Source organism: Anser anser (assembly GCF_964211835.1).
Source record: "Anser anser genome assembly, chromosome: Z".
Classification (NCBI taxonomy): domain Eukaryota; kingdom Metazoa; phylum Chordata; class Aves; order Anseriformes; family Anatidae; genus Anser; species Anser anser.
This window is the reverse complement of record NC_139723.1, coordinates 77675677-77694634: the sequence shown is the minus strand read 5'-3', so window position 1 is coordinate 77694634 and position 18958 is coordinate 77675677. Positions and strand designations below refer to the sequence as shown.

The following is an 18958-nucleotide window of genomic DNA, read 5'->3' as shown; positions in this document are numbered from 1 at the left end:
TCTGCTTCCCGCTGACTCACCCCCCTCTGACTCACCCCCTCCTCCTGCCTGACTCACCCATTTTACCACAGCCAGCTGCGGGCGTCAGGGCAATGCCACAAGCTCGGTGAGGCAGCAAACAGGGCAGGGGAAGCGGTGCCAAACCCCCCTCCTCCCGCAGCGCTGGCTCGAGGCCACGTTGGGGCGGCGGGGCCAGCCAGGAGTGGGAGCGCTGCCATGCGCGAGCACGGCCGAGATAAGGAGCGAGGAGGCTGGGGGTGGGTTTCCTCCGGGCTCCGAGGCTGCCTTCCAGGAAAACCCGGTGGTTTTATCAGCCCTCTGGCAGCCTGACCCCACCTCTGGCTGCTGGAGGGACACCCGGCGGACCTGCCTTGGGCACAGCCCGATGTGTGTGCTCCCGTGCTGCACCTCTTCCCAGTTTGGCTCTGCGGGGTGGAGAGCTTCCTTGGCTGACCTCAGGCTCTGGAAGGGACCGAAGCAGCCAGAGGTGACAAAAGGCAGATCGCCCATCACTGCTCCTGCTGGGGAGCAGCTCTGCAGAGCAGAGCACATCCATCAAGGAGCGTGCGAGAGAGAGCAGGCACGCAGGGAAGACACGGATCCATGCACACGCCTGGGCTGCGGAGCCGTGCCTCTCCCTGCTGCAGCCGCATGGATCCATCTCCCACTGAGAAAATCTGCCTTCTCAGGGCAAAGAGAACCAAGACAAGCCCCACGGCTTCTCCTGCAGGCTCCCATCAGGATGCTTTGCTCCCCAGGGTGCCCCCAGGGGCAGCAGTGTGGGAGATGCGCAGTGCTCACCGTGTGCTATCAGCACGGCCAAAGGCACAGCCAACACCGCGGTCACGGTGCCACCAAGGTCACAGCACCGGGTAAGCACCTGAACAAACCAGCAGCCACCAGCAGGACAGGCCCAGCAATATAAATGCATGTGCTGAAAGCAGGCTCTGAAAAGAAGGGCTTCCTGATAAGCCCTGGGGAGGCTAGGAGAGCACAGAAAACCTACACGAGCTTTTAAACAAGAACGTGCCCTACATGCAGGGGCACTGCTTCGATCTGAGACTGATGGTAACAGTGTCCTGATGGTGCCCCATTTGTGAGTAACAGAGGTGTAACACCATAGCACCCTTCAGCCAGGCTGGGGAGAGGATCAGAGGGGAAGCAGCCACGCTGCTCTCAGTTCTGACATCCCTCCCACGCCAAGGGATCCCTTTTAACTCTCTTGTGCCCCCCCTTATGCAGCCCACGTGGCTAAAGAGTGACAGAGCATCCCTTCAAAGTACAGTGACAGTGACCTTACTGCCTTGAAACAGTGCACATCAGGGCAGCAAGCTGGGAACTGTCAGCAGAGAGATTTATTCACCCACCTTTAAGTCAGTGGCATGGTTCTGCTGCTCAGGTGACGTCAGGGCAGCGTGAGAAGTGAGGATTTGGGGCAACGACAGAGGGAGAAGTTCAGGCTTTCTGAATGCAGATGCTAAGCAGCGAGAAGTACGTGAAGTTGATGCTTCTGCTGAAACGGTTCCTGTTAACAAGGGCAGGCACACGGATTGCTAGTCTGACAATGAGCCATCTACCAAGGTCAACAGAGGACATTTACCATCTCCAGGAGCCCCAAACCAAGCCTTTCATTTCTGGGTTCCCCTTCCCACAGTGGCTCTGTACTCCCCACATCTCCCTTCACAGTGACTGAAAAAAACAGAGCAGCCACAAGGCTGCTAACTTAGCTGGTGGCTGCAGCGACCCAGCCAGAGTAGCCAGCACGAGGACAGAGGCTGTAACAGAGCCGGTTCCCCTCCCAGCATCTCCTCTTGCCAGGACTCAGGGAGATGAAATAGCTGGAGCTGGCACCCAGCACTCATGGAGCATTCCCTGGGACCACTTTCCATCTCCTAGACAGAGCCCAGTGAAGCATCAGCCCTTTGTTCCAAAAATCACATCCAAGGTCATCCGATCCAATGTAAGGACCAGACGTGGAATTTCTTTAAATAAAAGCTTAGATTAGGGAGCGTACCCGTGGCGAGGGATGGAGTTGAATGGCCAAGCGCCTGCTAACCCAGCCTGCAAGTTTTAAGGACAAAGCTTCCTTTTCTGGTCAGTAACACAAATCTGAGTTTGCTAAAATTGGAAAGCCCACCGTGTGGCTTGCAGCTGGCGCTCACCCTTCCTGCAAGCTGCAAACCCCTATTGTCTTGGCAGCCCCGACCAAACCTCCCTGTGCAAAGGGATGCTCTTGTTGACTCAGCACATCCTGCAGCCCTCCGTACACATCCTGGGTGGGCTGGCTCGCACCGGCCGAGGCTCGGGATGGAAACAAGCTGTGCTCTCTTCCCACCTTGCTGTGGGAAGGGAAGTGGAGGTTTCTGCCATCCATCCCTTCCCTTGCTTCTTCTGCTGGTCCCTCTGCTGCTGTGCCCCACAGGGCACCCAGCGCAGATGACGCTAAGCAGGGAGGCCAGGATAGGAAAGCAACCAGGCTTAGGCTTTCCTGCTGAACTACACGTGCAAAAATCCACTTTTAGCCTGGGCAGGCATATAAAAGCCTTCTGACAAAGCAAAACGTGCCTGCAGGCTCCCTTCTGCATTTTGGAGAGGGCCTCCCTCGCAGGCATTGCCTTGCACCCTCTGCTCACCCTGCAGCACTCACTGGCGCAGAGCAGGAGGGAGCAGCCCCAGCACTGGCTGCACGGGTGATGCCACAAATCCAGCTGCTATGTGCGGGGCAGCTGCAAGTGCCCCCTTGCCCCACACTTTTGGATAGCACTTACAAGATACGTGTGTGCCCCAGTGTGGTCTGTTCAGCCCAGACAGCCTCACCACTTCCCCATGGATCGAAAGCTGGTCTCCTTCCAGCAGACAAGGGCTCCTTCTTCCTCCTTTGTTCCAATTAACTTTACACCAGGATCCTTCCCAGCAGGACTGTCCCCCTGCATTTAACCCCCACTCCTTCAGACAGAAGCTCCTGCTATCTTTGCCCTGATCATTTCAGCTGTGTGTTCCCACCCTGATCGGGGTACCCAGACACCCCGATGTGCTGCTGGGTCCTTCCCTCTCAGCCTCCCCAGTCAGCAAAACAATTCCCCACTGCAGAAAGGATGCTTGACACGTTCACTAACAGCCTCAAAAGCAGGGGTGGGAATAGCACAGCTTAAACACTTTCACATCAAGGAGTGAGATACAGGGGAAAAAACAAAACAGAGCCACCCCAAAACGTCAGGACGGAAGGTTTGAACTGAGCAGACAATCCCGGCCCCCCGGCTCCCAGCCTTGTGTTCAGTGCTCATTTGTCTCGGGATACAATTGAGTTTTCACTCTGGTCTTAAAGCTCCCCAAGAACTCGCTGTCACCGTTTTCCACAACCTCCTCTCTCTCTGCCCCACTTCCAACAGGGACCTCAACTGCTGCTGGCTCCCAGCAAAGGGGTCTCCATGACCTTTGTAATTCAACACACTGGGAAAGGCTCAATCCCTTCCCTCTATTCCTATCCCAACTTTAAAAGCCCTCTTTGTTCCTGCTACAAACCCTGCCCCACGACCGTGGCTTAACCCTTGGGGCACTGCCTCACATACAAAGTGCTTCACAGAGGCACGGCAGGTTCCAACAGCCACGGGACCTACGGAAGAGCTGTGCTGACAATCTGCTGGAGGCTTGCAGGATGCGGAACAAGACCCCTTCGACCATCCTCACCCGCATCCTCAATATCATACACCGCCAAGCAGTGCCTGTGGGGACTCTGCCCCACGCTGCTGCAGCGACACTGGGGTGGGAAGGGTTTGCAGCTCTGTACAGTGCCTGTCCCCAGTTTAGTAGGTTAATTACAATCCGTGCCACAAGCAGGCGGATTTGGGGCCGCAAAACAGGAACAGGGGTGAGGAAGGAAGCAGCAGGACCGTGTGCTCCTCTCATCACTCCTGCAAGGACCCCTCTGCTTCTGCCCCAAGCTGCAAAGCACGGACAGCGAGGGATGCCACGGAGCTCCCGCTGCAGCCTGCACGTAGGAGAGAGCACTCCTGACTCCTCCTGAGCAGGTAAGCTCTGACCCGTGCCCCAGCAGCAACCCGTGAGTCAGATACTGGTGGAAGCAGGGCCACGGGACCACCCGTGATCTTAACACCTTGCACATGGGTGAGCAGAGGAGATGGGAGATGCAGCCAGCAATCCCCAGCCTGGCAGGATCCCCGGCATGGCAGCAGGCAGCGTGGGGCAAGGCTGCTCTGCAGCACCCAGAGATGCCAGCTCTGCGGCTGGGTCGGAGCAGAGCTGCTTTGCGGCACCCCAAAACGCCACCCTCACAGCAGGCAGGGCAAGCTCGCGCCACAGCACCCCAAAAACACCTCCTCTACAGACAGGATGGGGCAGGGCCACCTTGCAGCACCCCAAAATGCCATTTCCTACCGGCTGCTGCAACTTCCCCTCCACCCCTTACCAGTCTGGTTCTGTCCCTCCCTGCCTCACAGGGAAACCGAGGCACGGCGTGCGGTCCCTGCCCCGGGGAAAAGGAGCAGATGGGCAGCACCCAGCACTGGGGAGCAGGGTGAGGATGGTGTGGCCCACATTAGGCTGTCATCCCGTCACTGGCCAGCCCCTGGTGAGGGATGTCTTTGCTGTAGGGGCAGTGCAGTGCACCCCTGCAGGACGGGGTGGGAGGTGCAGGGTGTCAAGCAGGAGGGCATAGGCACAGCAGCATCTTTGTGGCACGGAAAGCTCCTGGTCTCTGCACCACTCAGCCTGGCCCGAAGCGGCCCTGCTGCTCCTGCAGGAGGGGCAAGAAATCGCAGCGGTGCCCGTCAGTAAATGGGGGGAAAACAGCAGCTTTCTGCCAAACAAACCTCAAGAAAAAAGTCGTTCACTTAGCATTAGGGGATCCTGCCCTCTGACAACCCCAGCATACAGCAGGTGCACGTAACTCAGCCAAGAAAAGATAATATCACATAGAAACCAAAAAAATTAGACTCTCAGAGACTGCATTATAAAACAGAAGAGTGCCCTGGCTCCCAGAAGGCTGGTAGGGGGCTGGATCACCATCCATCTACTCTGTAAAGACACAGACTAACGATAAAGATTCGATCATTTAGACTCCAGTTCAGACATTTCACTAATGTTATTCAAGTTATTCTTTCTCTGCTGCATTTATCATGACCACAGTGAAGTTAAGAGCCCAGCGTTGCTGTCCGGTTCACCAGAGCTGCCAAATGGGAACACAAAGCTCACACTGCAGGAAGATACACAGCTATCGGGCACTTCTCATCTACAGATCTCCCAGCATCTTCGCCCAGGTTCCTGTCCCCTGGTCCTGCTCCACCCTCCCGGGGACCCTACAGAGCAAACCCCTTCACCCTCCTAGGGACATGCATTCAGGTGGCATTTGCTTTTGTTGCCACACAAAGCATAATGTTACTGCCAATATCCTTGCCCCAGCTCTGCTTCCCAGGGCACAACATATTAGATTAAATTCATTATCCCCTATCGCTTTATAGCGCAATCTTTTCATTTCTCTCTTAACACACATCTGAGACATATCAAGTTTCAGACAAGCTCACTCTGAAGGAAATTCCCTGCTCTTTCCTTACAAGGATGTATAAAAGCAATACCTTTTCTTTTTGGTACTCCTCTTGGAGGTTCACTTACAGAACAGAATTCGACTTTTCTCCTTGTACCACCACCTTGGTCACACCTTTCCCAGGCTGTGGAGGGCAGCATTCTCAGCACTGCTCACGCTGATGCAGCTCCACCAGCGACATTTGGGGTTAGGCTGTGAGGACGCTTTCAGGGGTGAGATGCCTTTTCCTTCCCGAGAAACGAACACAGGCATTTCCTCGTAAACTGCTCCTCCTTGCTTCCAGCCTCTGCTACACGACAGGCCTCTGACAGCAGCTTCCTACAGGAAGCATCGCTGCGTTTTGTTCGGTTACTCTATCAGTAAGATAGTGCAGGGAAACAGAATGAGAGAGAGCTGTTATCGGTAATAAATCACTCTTACTGAGCTGCCAGGAAGAGAGCTGCAGAGGAGAAAGGGAGAGGCTATTTCCAATCTGCAGCCTGCTTCCTCCACACATCCAAGCCACGAAGCAGCCCTTCGGCTGCAGGAAACAGGCACAGCAGCCAGAGGAGCACTTTCAGGCTGGCAGCTTGGTGCCAGGACTTCTGGCTCTCTCCATCAAGTTTTATCACCCGGCCAGGACAAATTGCTGCAAATACCTTTAGAACCCAGACCAGCAGCCGCAGGGAGAGGCAGGCCGACGGGCCCGAGACAAAAAGTCTGAGAACATTCCAGTTCCTCAAAGCCTGATAATATTTTTGGCTCTTGCAGGCTCCTAGAAGATGAATTGAAAGCTCAGACCTGCCACTTGATGCCACAAGTGCTTTCCTTTGCTGGCAGCTGCGGCAGAGAGGACCTGAGGAATTACCCTTTGCACACCGCTGGCCCAGTCTAATCCCATCAGCAAGGGAAGCACGGTACAGAAGGGACACAAGTGCCTGCTAACTGTTTGTGCTATGCCCTCACCGCACAGCCACAGCATTGCTGGCTGGCAGCAAGAAAACCCCAGCGCAGTGGGTCCAGACGTGCTTCCCCCAGGTTTCAGTTGAACAAAAAGTTGGCTCTTGCAGAATCTCCTTTATGCATCTTCCAGACAGGGCAATCTGTACAGCACCACTGGGCTTGCCTATCTTTCACAATTTAGGGAATGCAGGTAGCAGTGCCCACCGAGGCAAAGTTTTCTTCCGGACACAATGATTCCTCATGTCCCTACTGAAATCCCCAGCGGTTTTTCAGCAGCAGCACCACGCTTGTTGCTCCTGATGTCCAAAAGGTCACCGTCCATTTTATCAGAGTGATGCTCCTCAACAAAGTGTCCCCATCTGGCTCCATGCAGGCATGCGTGTCCCAAAGCCGCCGAGGCGATGGCAGCAGAGCGCAGCACGTAACACACAGTACTTTCCGAACCTCAGCGCCGCAGCTCAGCCAGGAGGAAATCTCTCTTGGCCGCCTCTCCCTAAATGCTTATTCCAGCACTGAGCACCTAACTCCTCCCCGAATCGGGAGCCGATGTGACCCCGCTGCCTTGGGGCTTTTCTGATCCTTCGTGCTGCGCTTAAAAATGCGCAGGGCGAGGAGGCGAGGCAGAAAAACAGGGAGCAGCACTTCAAAGATGACACGGTTATAACTCATTGGGTCACAGCGCCCAGGAGCTCGAGTCTTAGACAAGGATCTCGGCATGCAAGGTGCTGTATAAATGGAAAAAAACACTCTCTGCCCTAGAAACTGGCAATCCACGCCCCAACACACACACACACCCCGCACAGCTTTATCCACTCAGCCCTGCCACCGCTCCACGATATTTCATAGCACTTCCTGGGGCCTCAGTCTGGAGGAAAGATCAGAAGAAACGGGCTGTGCAAATGAGGTCAGAGGGAACTACTGCTTGGCTCAATGGATTTTGATCACTCTGCCACCGTCCACGCCTGTAACATATTGCAATGCCAACTCTTACGCCAAGTGCTGAAGGTCGCGTGCGTTAAGAGCGGTGCTCGGACTGATGATCTGAAATTGCCCTCAACATCAGGTATCGGCGCCTCAGCTCCCCCCATGGGAAGGAAGCTCCAGCTGCCAGTGCAGAAGACGTAGGGCTGTTTGGGCATCCTTTCCCCTCCAGCTCTGCCTGAACATCCTGGTCCCAGATGAATCCTGACCGCAGGCACCACGGCAGCATGCATGTCCTGTAACAACCCCACGTCTGACCAGCATCAGTTCAGAGCATCCTCTGAAGGCAGGGCAGGCTCCTTCCTCCCTCGTGCTGGGCTGGGGGCAGAGCACTGTAATTCACAGCGAGCACTGACCTTTGGAAGGTGTAACGAGAGAGGTTTACAGCTCACGCAGTGATCCGTGTCGAGATGGGCAAGCTGTGCTTGCGACCAGCCAGTCCCGTTCCCCTGGCTCACACCCAAGGCTTTAGGCACTTGACAGATGACAGGTCAGGTCTCAGTCACACTCGCATTATGGCCAGGCTGGAGCCTGGCTTCCTGACCCCTACTCTCCATGCAGCAAGTGGCAATGATGTTCCCTGCTTCCTTCAGTACCAGGAGCTGGCCCTCTGCCAGCCTCTGGCAAGGGGTCTGCCCGAAAGCAGCTTCAGAATTGCTCAACGCCTCCCTTACCTGCGCAGAGGATGGTCTCAGACCATATCACAGGGCTCATCAGTGTCTGCTCGCTCCCCATCAGCGTACAGCTACCCCGGAGCAAGGCAAACCGGCTGCGCGAGGTGGACGGCGCGGTACGGGGCCCGGCACCTCTGGAAGATGCAGGCACGGCAGGACCCACTTACATCGATTAACCGAGGATGAGCAAGGGCAGCAGGACGCCACGCTGCCCTCCGTGATTCAGTGAGAGGGCTTAGGAGACCAGTTTCCCTCCGGCTGGGCCTGCTCTGCAACTCAAGGCTTCAACCCCAGCAAACAGGAGCTGCCTGAGCCGGACAAAGTGCCGCGGCCGCTCGCCCCGAGGCTGCTCCCCGGGGAGGACGGCTGTGGGTGCTGGGGGGGCACCGAGCCCACAAAAGGAGGGGTCCAGGGCTGCCTCCAGGGCTGCAGCAGGATGCATGGCCGGCCCGGTGGCTGTTCGAGCACCGCGGCACAGGCTGCCGAAAGCTCGAGTTGCCATGGCAATCCCCCCAGCACGCCCCGCTGCCTCCCTCCTTTGTCTCTGCTCCCCCAAGCCTTGCTGTCCCCTCCCTGCCATCCCACACGCCAAACCTCCTTGACGTGCTCCCAAAAAACCCCAAGGAAAAAGAAGGGGCAGAGGGGGCAGGCGGACCCCATAAGCCCCCATCCCGGCCCACCAGGTGGGCACGGTGCCCGCGCCGGACCCAGGCGCATCGCCCCATCTGGGTGACAGCGTCCCCGCGGTGACACGCAGCCCCTGCCCACCTCCCGCTGTCACCAGCAGCACAACGTGCGGCTTTCTGCACGTCAGAAAGCCCCCTGCAGCTCCTTCTACCTTGCGGCAGCACCAGGTTTGATGGAAACAGAGGTCCCACGCTCCTCTCACCGCAGCCCAGTGGAGGTCTCTAGGGCGGCAAGTCTCCGCTCTCCGGTCCCAGCCCATTTCCACTTTAGGCAGTTCTGTTCTGCTGCACTTAACCTCGCTGTGGCTTGAACAGGAGACAAGATCCTGATTCGCTTCCTGTCCTAAAAACTGTTGTCTACTGTTGCTATGTGCTGTTAAACAGTTACTCAGCCCAGCCTGCGAGCACAGCTCCTCTCCCTTTCTCCTCTCCGACACAGGCACGAGATGCAAGGAAAGACAGAGGACCCTGCCGAGCCACATTCAGGTGTGATACCCGCCAGTATCTTTAGAAGAATTCATTTACTGACTTAACAAGATGGATAAAACACTTTTAAAAGCTCTGCTTCCCTCTCTGCCGCTGCTCCTCCCTCCCCTGCCCTTCCCCAGATCGCGCAGGGCCCACCACAACGGGTTACATCACTTGAGGGTTATAGCAGAAGCTAGCAAAGCCTCGGTCCTCATCCAGGATGAGTAATGGAGCTCAGGAGAACGTGCAACTTCCTTCTGATACCATCAAACGAGTCTTACACAGGCTAAAAATAAAGATGGGCCAGAACGACAGAGCCACATCTTGTCTCGACACAGAACTCGGCAGAGCTCGGTGCTAACCTCAGCTTGGCTGAAAGACGTGACAGCAATCGCCTGAGCAGGTGGAAACCAGAAAGTTCAGAGGGGCTGAGAAGCCTTGCATGTGTGCAGATAAGGGAGAGGCCCGGAGGCCTCACCCTGCGCCACGCTAGGTGGGAGGATGTCAGCAGCAGATGCTGTGCAGCCACGCAGAGGAGGTCAGAGCCCTGCTCTCATGGGCCTCGGAGCATTTCCACACCCAAAGCCTTCACGGAAAACTGCGTTTGGTGCTGGATGCATCCATCCAAGGTGACAGGAACTGACTGCTGTGAACAAGAGGGATGCTAAGTTTTTGGCAGGCAAAGGCTGGAAAGCTGATGGTTTGCAGGCACGCAATGCGTGGGCACCCACTAAGCAAGGTCCAAAGGGTGCTTGGCATGAGGCTGAAAAAAAGGAGGGTCACACCTACACCCGATATGGAAAGGATTTGGCTCAGACACTTTAGGTAAGTGAGGAATTCAAAGTTCTTCCTAATCCCCAGCACACTGTGCCCCTGCAAAACCTTTACACCCTAGTACACAGGACTCTTGCATAGCAGGACTGCACACAAATAGGAGCTCAGAGGGACATCGGCAATATTTGGAGGCCTAAAATTAGCCCCAGCAGATGATCCTCTGCTCCATTCTTGGGAGCAGTGAGAACTGAACAAGGATCCAGCTGTCCCAACACTCCCAAGAACAGGATCTTTGAATGCCCGCCCTCCTTGCAGCAGAGATAGTAGGGCAAAGAGGGGATTCCTTGCATAACTCCAGTGCCAATACATGCGAGGAACCCAGGCCCCAACCCTGGAGGGGGAGCAGCATTTCCTTGAGGTTTCCAGTGGAAAGAGGACCTACCGGTACGACCAAGGGGCAATGGCAGCCCAAACGTGCTAAGAGCAGGCTGGCTGATGCTAGGCTGACCACTTTCTGCTGAACATCTAACCCCGGCTTTATTAGCTCTGAGTTTGACAGCAGGGCATCGCATCCCCTTCCTGATGGAGGCACTGCAAATCTATCCAAGGGTCTGCCAGCTGTACCAGACTACTGCCAGCTGCACTCATCTGAGCTAACAAACTTAATTCAGCCCAAATATAAACTCACTGATATCACCTGGGGTAGGTGATATCCAAGGCAGAGGGAAGAGGCTCATGCTATGGCCAGGTATTGGGAGAAGCTGTTGCATTACACATACACAGAGGTTTGCTGTCTTGGGAGGTGTCAAACTATTTGGTCAAAAGTTTAAATAAAAAAAAAAAAAGTGGATCCAAGATGGTGATCCTTGTGTTAAAATGCCTCTTGTCACAAGGAAGGTGAGCCCTGAGAGAGTATTGAGAGCTTGGCGGATGGGGATCTGCAAGCAGCTCCAGCAAAATACACCTCTTCTCTGGTCGAAGCCACATAATACATCTCTTTTCCATCACCAAGGAAGATGTAGGATCCCAGCAAGGAGCAGGTGTTAGTGCCAGACACACCTCAGCTGGACGAAGGGGCAGCTCTGCTGCCACCACCCCATGTCACGGGGAGTTGGAATGAAGGACGTCTTCCTTCCCTCCTTTTAACCTCCCAGGTGAATCTACACCCCTGCCTCACTGCCTGCGGGTTCCACCTCGGCATCAGGCTGAAGGAAACGGGAAGGAAAAGATGGCCCGAGGCCCAGCCTCCACTTGTCTCTGGCCTGGCCCCAACCTTCCTTGGCAGACGCCGAGAGGAAGAGCCGCGCAGCCCGGGCAGTCACGTGCGCTGAACGGCGACTTCCCCACGAAACCTCTCCTGGCCAAACTGCACCTGAGCTCTGGGCCAAGAGAGAGCCTCGCTGCGGTTCTCCAAAACCAAAGCGCAGGTGAAGGCTCCCTTCCCAGAGGCCTTCACATCTCTGGTCAGTGGCAACACAAAGGCTACCAGTCCTCCAGAAACTCTTCACTGATACACCATGGCCGAGAGCCAGTCTCCCTCCTAGAAGTACAAAGCCTTGGGAAAATGCAGGCAGAGCTCAGCTGGTTCTGACAGAAAGCAGGATCGTGCCTGTAGTGAGCTCTGGGTGAAGCCTTAGCCCTCTTTTTTCAGCTGAAGGACAGCAAGCAGCAGAGCAGCAGCTGGGAAATCCTCCTGCTCCATGCTGCTGGTGGACAGGAGCACAAGCTCAGCGAGCACCACAGACAGCAAGTTCCCAAGGGTTTAAAATACACTGCCCTTGAGCTTCCGACTGGTGACTGTGCAGTGTTCAGCAGTGTTAGCAGTGCAGGTGACACCCACCCAGGCTCCCTCGGCCACCCTGACAGCCCGGGGGTGTGAGCAGCTCCGTGACACCCGCTGTACTGAGCTGTCCCCGGGGTACTGAGGGGAGGCAGGAGGAAACCACAGCGTTCCTCAAACTGTCCTGGAGAAGGAAGAGACGCCGGTAACGATTGAATGAGTGCTAACCTGGGCACAGGGCTGAAGCAGACAGGAAAGGCAGCTCTCAGCACCCGCAGCGTGGTCTTGGGGCTCCTGGTTCTGGCTCCATTGGGTCACCTGGAAAGACAAGTGATACACATTAAAGGTACACGTTAAATTCATCTGAGAAATAACCTGCCCACACCCCCAAGACGACCTCCCCAGTGCTGGCTGGCCAGCGATGGCTCACATCCCAAGCCAAGCAGTTTTATGGCCTGCGCATAGCTCCGAGGGACCCTGAGCACCACCAGCATCGTGAAGACCCCACCATATCTCCCACCCGGGCTAAAGCCACCCCTCCGGCTACAACCTTCCCCCATGGTCCCAGTTATCACCCCGTGTACAACACTGCTCCAGGCAGATGTGCTGTTGGTTCCCTCAGGGAGCCAGAGATGGATCCAAGAGACAGCTGCTGAGGTCGCTGCCGCCGTTTCCCTTCCCCAAACTCAGGGGGAAGCCTTGGCTTTGCCCCACCACACGGGCGCTGCCTGTACATCCACGGGCACACCGGGATAGGGTTTAGGGACAAGCTCAGCCTCTGCACTGCTCTCCCCAGGCTGCCCACCAAACCTCACGGCACAGCCAAGGCAGGAAGGGCCAAACACCGCTGCGGGGGGACTCAGCGCTCTCAGCAACCCAAAGAGACCCAGCCAAACCCGACGCTGCAGCGTTTCCCAGGCTACAGCAAAGGGGGGGAAGCGACAACTGCTTTATAGAAAACTCCACGAGGCCAGCCAAAACTGTCACAAAGGCGTTGTTTAAGACTCTTCCCTGGGCTCCCAGCATTGCAATTACAGGCTACCGGAGACAGCACTGTGCAGAAGCGATGTCCTTGAAAACCAGGACAGCACCAGCCTCCCCCAGACCAGGCCTCACACTCCCCTGGTCACTCGGATGATCAGCAAAAGCTGGCTGGGGGCAGTCCCTGCTCCCCTGCAGCCATGCTCTGCTCTGCAGCGGTACGGGCTCAGCCTTTGCACCGTGACATACAGAGGCACCCACACACCAGCTTCCTGCTGCACTGGTCCATAAAACGACCGTGAAGGCACCCAGAAAGCTGCTGCTTGATGTTACCTGCACCTACCCAGCTGGGAGGTCAACCTGTGCCAGTGTCCCAGGAGAGATGCCACTGGGATGCTGTGCTGCTGGTCACCAAGTCACCAGGGATATGGTTTCGGAGAGCTTACAAGCAGAACAAGCCCTTGTAAGAGCAACTTGTGCGTGTGCATATAAATATATATAAGATATATACGTTTGTATACACATTTAAAAGCCTCCACTGATTCCCTGCTGTTCCACACCGGAAGGCTGTGAGCATGAGTGTGCCAGGGACAAGAATTGCCTCAGACATGGCTGAAGAGCTGCCACCCACATGCTGCCGTGGCACAGGAAGCGCGGGCGATCCATCCGATAGGGACTGGCAAAAACCCTTCCCAGGAAGGCAGCGATCACCCCCCGTGGGCTGAGGCCAGGAGATGTGGATTATCACTTCAGCTCCTGCACAAAGGGCTTTGCGTCTCTGTTAACTTCCAACAATCACAGTGTTGGCATCAGCCCGGGCCCGGGACATGGGTTCATTACTAAAAGCACTTCCAGCTGAATCGCTGACTGTACTTCTTGCAGCACACAGGACTTCTCCGCAGGCTTCCATCCAAGTGCTGTTCTGCCACCGCACTGCTCGGCTGGGGGTGGTCCAGGCCACCAGGCAGGCGGCTCTGGCTGCAGACCACCGGCCTGTCCTGCAGCTCTGAGATGCAGAGCACGCGAGCTCGGCTGCTGTTATCACAGGGTTCACAATCAGCTGGGGACAGTGACAGAAACGGGGAAAATTAATCGTCTGCTAAGCACTGGAGAGGCCAAGAAAAGGAGACCACGAAGGAGAGGAGCAAAGAGAGGACAAAGATGTGTGCAAGGCAGCTTCCCAGTTAAATAAAATAGTTTCTAGAGCAAACCTCAAACGCTGTGAGGTCAGGTTCTCTGGAGGTTACAGCAACCTGGCTCGCTTACCTGTGAGCACAAGAGAAATGGAAAAACAAACGAAGAGCTGCTCAGAGAAGACTGCCCCAGGAAGCAGAGCTGCCAGGTGCTGCAAACAGGAGAGCAGACCAGAAACACGCAGCTGTTACCCGGGGGCAGGGACCCACGCGACCCGCTGGAGGGAGGGGGTCCCGGCTGTGCTGTGAGATGGCAAGGGACCAGGCAAAACCTCCAGGAGAAGATTTTCGCTGCAGAATCACCCACGACATCCTCCACGAGCCATCTGCTAGCGTACAAATGACTCCCTCTGGGATTTCGCCCGCGTTGCCCTTCACACCTGTCCTGCTTCAAACCCGACTCATTAATTCCTCCAGCCAGGGAAGTCTCCGATAACTCGATCGCAGCTATGCTGACAGTCTTCTCAGAACACCAGAACACCATTTTCCTAACCCGTACAGCTTTGTATCTTCCCTTTACATCCGCTGCCACATGCATAGAGACGACACGTTTCCTCGCTCTGTACCCGGAAAGCATCCTGCCCCCCAGGCACTGTGCGTTTCCACACTGTGCGTGACGATGCCACCAGACCTAGCACTGAAAGGGGACAAGCACGGGCAGGCACGGAGCAGTAAGGGCAGGTACCGGGCTGGGGAAGCGTCAGGAGTCTAGGAAAACCAACTTTCAGGAGCCAGATCAATGCCCAACCCCTGAAACCATCCTCAGGATCAGGAGAAAAACCTGGAAAAAAAATAAAAAAAATCAAGCCTGGGTGTCTCTGCCCTTTGCTATGCAGGGACATGCCAGGACTAGACGCTGGTGCTGGACAAAAAGGAAGAAGACAGCAGTGCAGATGTGCCTCCCCGCCCTCGGAGGCCAGCCGAACCCGGGGAGGGAGCTTCCTCCCCTCTCCTCAAGCCCAGGAGGGAGCAAGACCTGAAAACGCCGAGGGACCGGGGGGGACGCAGGGACGGGGAAAGCTCGGCACGTACCGGCAGCAGCGCACACGGCCTGGGCGCTTCGCTCAGCCGCGAGGCAGCTGCCAGGACGAACCCTAGCAGCGAAACCAAAGCGCCGCCTCGCTCCCTGTGGCCGAGCCCCCCCGGCGAGCCGTGCCTCCGCCAGCAGGCCCCCCCAAAAACCCGGCACCCGAACGGCACCGACCCCGCAGGGGCGATGGCCACCGGGCTGCATGCCGGGAGCCGTAGTCCCGCGGCGGCCCCTGCGCCTCGCTCACGCCAGCGCCGCTCTGCCTGCCGGGGCGAGACGAGGACGGCGGCGGGGCTTGGCCGGGCAACGCTTTGCCCTGAAACACTCGGGGAGGGCTTCTCCCCGATAGCCTTGTCCCCAGAAGCCTGGTCCCCAAGCCCCTGGTCCCTAAAACCCTCAGGAGAGGCTTCTCCTCAAAACCCTTGTCCCCAAACCCCTTCCCCCTAAAACCCTCAGGAAGGGCTTCTCCCTACATCTCTTGCCCCCAAGCCCCTTGTTCCTAAAAACCTCAGGAAGGGCTTCTCCCTCTTGTCCCTAACCCCTTGTCCCTGAACCCCTTGGGAAGAGCTCCTCCCTGTATCCCTTTTCCCCAAGCCTCTTGTCCCTAAAACCCTCAGGAAGGGCTTCTCCCTATACCCCTTGTTCCTAACCCCCTTGTCCCTGAACCCCTCGTCCCAAAACTCCCTGTCCCCAAATGCCTTGTCCCTAAACTCCCTGTCTCCAACCCCCCTGACCCCCAAACCCCCTTCTTCCCAAAACCCTTGGGAGGGGCTTCCCCTTATACCCCTTGTCCCTAAACCCCTTGTCTCTGAACCCCTTGTCCCTGAACCCCCTGTCCCTAAAAGCCTCAGGAAGGGCTTCTCCCTATACCCCTTGTCTCTAAACTCCCTGTCTCCAAACCCCTTGTCCCTGAACCTCTTCTCCCCGAAACCCCCGGGAGAGGCTTCTTCCTATACTTCTTGTCCCTGAATCCCTTCTCCCCGAACCCCTTGACCCCAAAACCCTTGGGAAGGGCTTCTCCCTATATCCCTCGTCCCTAACCCCTTGTCCCCGAACCCCTTGTCCCTGAAACCCTCAGGAAGGGCTTCTCCCTATATCCCTTGTCCCCAAGCTTCTTGTCCCTAAAACCCTTGGGAAGGGCTTTTCCCTATATCCCTTATCCCTAACCCCTTTGTCCCCAAACCCCCCTGTCCCTAAACTCCCTGTCTCCAAACTCCCTGTCCCCTAAACCCCTCCTCCCTATACCCCTTGTCCCCGAACCCCTTGTCCCCAGAACTCTTGGGAAGGGCTTCTCCCTATATCCCTCGTCCCTAACCCCTTGTCCCCGAACCCCTTGTCCCTGAAACCCTCAGGAAGGGCTTCTCCCTACCCCCCCCGTCCCTACCCCCCCCGTCCCTACACCCCCCGTCCCTACACCCCCCGTCCCTACACCCCCCGTCCCTCACACCCCTTTCTCCCCAAACCCCCCAGGAAGAGCTTCTCCCTATACCCCCCATCCCCAAACCCCTTCAACCCCAAACCCCCCGTCCTTGCCCCCCCCGTCCCCACCCCCCCGCTCACCTCACGCCCCGCCTCCCCCCACCCCCCCCTCCGCCCCCCTCCCCCCGGGCCCGGAGCCCCCCGAACCTTCTGGAACCGGAACCGGCTGGGGGGTGCGGGGGGAGGGGGGGGAGCGTTAACCCCTTCGGTGCCGGCCCGGACCCAGCAGCGCCGCCGCCGCCGCCACCGCGGCCCCGACTCCGGGCGTTCCTTCCGGGTCCGCCGCGGGGCCACGCCCCCCCGGCCGCCTCCGCGCCGCTGATTGGTCAGGTGGCTTGGGGGAGAGGGGAGAGGAGGGTGGGGGAGGCCAATGGGAGGGCGCGGCGGTGGTGACGCGAGGGGCGCGGGGCCCGCCCCCTCCACGTGCGGGTGTGTGATGACAGCGGGGAAGGGGCGGCCCCTCGCGGGGAGGGTTCTCATTGGCTGGCGGGGGAAGGGGCGGGGCCTGGCTCGGGGCAGGGGGGGAGGGGGGAGAAGGGGGGGAAGGAGGGGGGGGGGCGCTGCTGTCGCAGTGACCCCAAAACCCCTGAGGCGGCCCCACAGGGCCCAGGCCCCACAGAAACGCACCCCACGGGCACCACCCCGTGAACACCGCATGTACTGGCCCCACAGGGCTGGCCTGCTGCCCCACAGGGCTCTGGCACCACGTACACACGCCCCACAGACACCCGCCCCACTGACACTCACCCCACGGACACTCACCCCACAGGCACCCACCACATGGACATCTGCCCCACGGACACCCGCCCCATGGTCGTGGCATGTCCCGGCCCCACAGGCTTGGCCTCCTGCCCCTCAGAGCCCCAGCTCCATGGACACCCACCCTACAGACACCCACCCCACAGACACAGGGTGTCCCAGCCCCACAGACTTAGCCTCTTGCCCTACAGAGCCCCAACCCCACAAACACCCACCCCACAGATAACTCCCCCCCCACGGACACCCATCCCGTGGACACCCACCCCATGGACACCCACCTGTCCTGACCCCACAGACCTGGCCTCCTGTCCCACAGATCCATGGCACCACCACAGACACCCACCCCATGGACATGCACCCCATAGACACGGCATGTCCCAAAACCACAGGCTTGGCCTCCTGTCCTACAGACCTCTGGCCCCACAGACACCCACCCCAAGGACGCAGTGTGTCCTGGCCCCACAGGCTTGGCCTCCTGTCCAACAGGCCTCTGGCCCCACAGACACTCACCCCATGGACACCCACCCCCATGGACACCCACCCTACAGACACCCACCCTACAGACATCTACCCCATGGACATGGTATGTCCTGGCCTCACAGCCTTGGCCTCCTGCCCTACAGACCCCCAGCCCCACAGACACCCACCCCACAGACACCCACCCCATGGACATGGCATGTCCTGGCCCTATAGGCTTAGCCTCCTGGCCCACAGACCTCCCACCCCACACACACCACCCCCCAGCCCCACCGATGTGACCTCCCCCAGGCGCAGCCCCGTGGGTGTCCCCGTCCCCACAGACACAGCCCCACCAAAGCGCCCCAAACCCCCTCGTGACACCAGACCTGAGTGGGACGAGCCCGCTGCCGGCCTGGGCAGCTCCATGCAGAAATCGCAGGGGTTTGAGGGAGGTGTGGAGGAAATGCAGCGTGAATCAGCCCACAGCTGTCCCTGCTGCTCAGCCGGCCGTGGTGCTGCCCTAAAACCAGCAGGTTTGGGGCCAGCACGGGGCGTTTCACGCTTGCCACGTGCAGGTGCTGGTTTCGGGGAGGAAGAGCCCGTCTGGGTTCCCCCACTCGGTCACAGCAGGGGCTGCCTACGTGGCAAAATTGTCCCCTTCTGTCCCGTGGGGGACGTTTCAGAGGCTGTGGAAGCGCCCCATGGGCTGGAGCCACTCGGTGGGCACGGCACGGGCTGTGTTCGCAGCTGGAAGCGGCCGAAACGAGCTCGGCATTAGCAAATGGTTAATGAGCCATTATCGGCCTGAGCAGGAACTGAACTGGAACAGCTTCAGTCACCGCCGAGCCCCATCCAAACGATCTGCTGGTTCAGCTCCTTGGCTGTGGGGAGATGTGGGTTCCTTTGTCCTCGACAGGAATAATACATCTCTGTGCATTGTGTGGGCAGCGGAGGATTAATAATGCCCCAAGTTATTTACCTCCCGCTTCGGAGCGCTTAGGGTTTGCGAGCGATGTCCCTGCCGAGCACGCTGTCCCTTAGCAACCTCCTCTGGTTTTTAAAGCACGACTTCAGCTCCAAAAGCAGGATTAAGGAGCAGGACGCCAGAGATCATGCTAACAGGCTTGGTGGGGCGAGAGCATTGCCTAACCCTTTCTGGGTCGCTCTCCGGACAGGCACATTCTGATTTTTC

At 57.8% G+C, this 18958-nt stretch overlaps 1 protein-coding gene across 13 annotated transcripts in view; it reads right to left on the bottom strand.

The window, feature by feature from the left end:
• ATOSB (atos homolog B) overlaps positions 1–18172 on the bottom strand; it is a 37066-nt gene extending 18894 nt beyond the window's left edge. For 2 of the 13 annotated variants that reach the window (XM_083816815.1, XM_083816814.1), the window contains exons 1-3: positions 13478–14710; positions 12094–12183; positions 1368–1525 (exon numbers count right to left, since the gene is read on the bottom strand). The gene's annotated coding sequence lies outside the window, so the exon portion shown is untranslated. Of the gene's footprint in view, positions 1–57; positions 463–1367; positions 1526–8995; positions 9150–12093; positions 12184–13189; positions 13440–13477; positions 14711–15071; positions 15580–16695; positions 16845–18152 lie in introns of those variants that run through there. The other 11 variants (XM_083816798.1, XM_083816810.1, XM_083816816.1 and 8 more) reach the window with 11 other exon arrangements.
• Positions 18173–18958: the final 786 nt, after the last annotated feature.